Below are 2,786 nucleotides of genomic sequence, written 5' to 3'. Positions count from 1 at the left end.
AATATATATATATATATATATATATATATATATATATATATATATATATATTGCTGATGCATGCCTGTTCGGCGTATACGTAATCAGTGAAAGCTAACTTTAGTGTTATTAGACATTTAAGTCAAATTAACATTTTAGAATTTATGTCATTCGATGTCACATAAAAAAAAGGACGGAAAATATCTCCATGATATTTACTTAGATTGATTAATAATTGAAGACACTAAAATTCAACTTTAAATGAAAATGACATTATTTGTCGAGATCAACTTCACTTTTTAGTTGACAAGGAAAAAGGAATAAAAAAAAAGTATACGAAAATAAGTTTTGACCCCACATTTAAACGGGGTATTATTACTTTTAGCCGCACCAAAAATTATTTACATCTTCTATAGCTGCTGTATTTACATCTATATATGGAAAAAAATTGTATGTTATATACAAAAATTATACAAATTTTATACACTTTTTCGATTATTATTTTTACAGCGGCTATACAGTGTCATTTTTCCATAGAGGATGAATTCCAATTGTCCAATTCTATTTTCTTATCACGAAAAATTAACTTAAAACGCCATCTTTGACCAAAAAATTAGACACTGTCATATTAAAATACTTAGTAAAGTAGTGTTGAAAACTTAGTTTTTGTTATAAAACAATAAAAGTAGAAGAACAATATTGCAGAGAAAGAGAGAGAAGGAATTCTTATTGAATTTTGGGATGAATTACAATGGAATAGAACCCTCTATTTATAGGGAGAGGTTGACTTAGCCACCAAGTAATAAACCCTAGAATCTCTCTAAATATGGACATTCACCATAAATAGAATTCTATTTATAACACTCCCCCTGAATGTCTATTCAACAGATAATGTGCCTCGTTAATACCTTAACTAAAAGAAAACCCAATGGGAAAAAATTCTAGAAAAGGAAAAAGAGTACACATGTTTAGAAATGCGCCTATTGGTTGCCTCGTTAAAAACCTTGCAAGGAAAACCCAGTGGGACAAAACCTTGTAAGGGTAAAAGAGTGCAACGCGCATTAACTCCCCCTGATGAGAGCATCAATTCACATCCTTGAGCCTTCACATCCCCATCTTGTACACTAGCTTCTTGAAGGTTGACGTTGGTAGAGATTTTGTGAACAAATCAGCCATATTATCACTTGAACGAATCTGTTGCACATTAATATCACCATTCTTTTGAAGATCATGTGTGAAAAATAACTTTGGTGAAATGTGCTTTGTCCTATCTCCTTTTATGAATCCTCCCTTCAATTGAGCTATGCATGCTGCATTATCTTCATACAAAATTGTGGGTACTTTGTCACATTTCAAACCACATTTGCCTCGAATAAGATGTATTATAGACCTCAACCACACACACTCTCGACTTGCTTCATGAATAGCAATTATCTCAGCATGATTAGATGAAGTAGCCACAATTGATTTCTTAGTCGATCTCCATAGGTAAATACATAACCTGTTTGAAACCGAGCCTTGTGTGGGTCAGATAAATAACCAGCATCAGCATAACCAACAAGATCGGGACTGCAATTGTTGCCATAAAATAAGCCCATATCGGTAGTCCCTTTTAGATACCGCAATATGTGTTTGATTCCATTCCAATGTCTCCTTGTGGGAGCAGAGCTATATCTTGCTAAGACATTAACTGAAAAAGTTATGTCAGGCCTTGTAGTATTGGCAAGATACATTAGTGCACCAATTGCACTAAGATATGGTACTTCAGGACCAAGTAGCTCTTCATTCTTTTCTTGGGATCGGAAACGATCCTTGTTCACATCAAGTGATCGAACAACCATCGGAGTACTTAATGGATGGGCTCCATCCATGTAAAACCGTTTTAATACCTTTTCTATGTAGGTAGATTGATGAACAAAAATTTCGTTTGCCAAATGTTCAATTTGCAAACCAAGACATAATTTTGTCTTTCCGAGATCTTTCATCTCGAATTCCTTCTTTAAAAAATCAATTGCCTTTTGGAGTTCTATAGGAGTTCCAATAAGGATTATGTCATCAACATATACGGCAAGTACAACAAATTCCGATGTTGTTTTCTTTATAAAAACACATGGGCAAATGGCATCATTTATATAGCCTTCCTTTAATAAATACTCACTAAGATGATTATACCACATTCGTCCTGATTGCTTTAGACCGTACAAAGATCTTTGCAATTTGATTGAAAATATTTCCCGGGATTTTGAATTATTTGCGTTAGGCATTTTGAATCCCTCGGGAATTATCATGTATATCTCATTATCAAGTGAGCCATAAAGGTAGGCGGTAACCACATCTATTAAATGCATGTCAAGCTTTTCATTGACAGCAAAACTAATGAGATAACGGAATGTTATAGCATCCATAACGGGTGAATATGTCTCTTCATAATCGACACCAGGCCTTTGTGAAAATCCTTGTGCAACAAGGCGTGCCTTATATATTTGTACCTCGTTTTTCTCATTTCTCTTGCGTACAAAGACCCATTTATAGTCAACAGGCTTAACACCATTAGGTGTTTGGACTACAGGCCCAAAAACTTCACGTTTTGCAAGTAAATTCAACTCTGATTGGATTGCTTCTTGCCATTTTGGCCAATCAAGTCTTTGTCGACATTCTCCAACAGATTGAGGTTCAAGATCCTCACTTTCTTGCATAATGCTAGATGCAACATTATATGCAAAGACATAATCCACCACTATATCCACTCGATTCAAATTTGTCTCAATATCGATTGGATTTATTGATAGTTCCTTTTTTTACTTGTA

Source organism: Nicotiana attenuata, chromosome 8, assembly GCF_001879085.1.
Source record: "Nicotiana attenuata strain UT chromosome 8, NIATTr2, whole genome shotgun sequence".
Lineage (NCBI taxonomy): Eukaryota > Viridiplantae > Streptophyta > Magnoliopsida > Solanales > Solanaceae > Nicotiana > Nicotiana attenuata.
The sequence above is the reverse complement of the archived record's forward strand: the minus strand, read 5'-3'. Positions refer to the sequence as shown.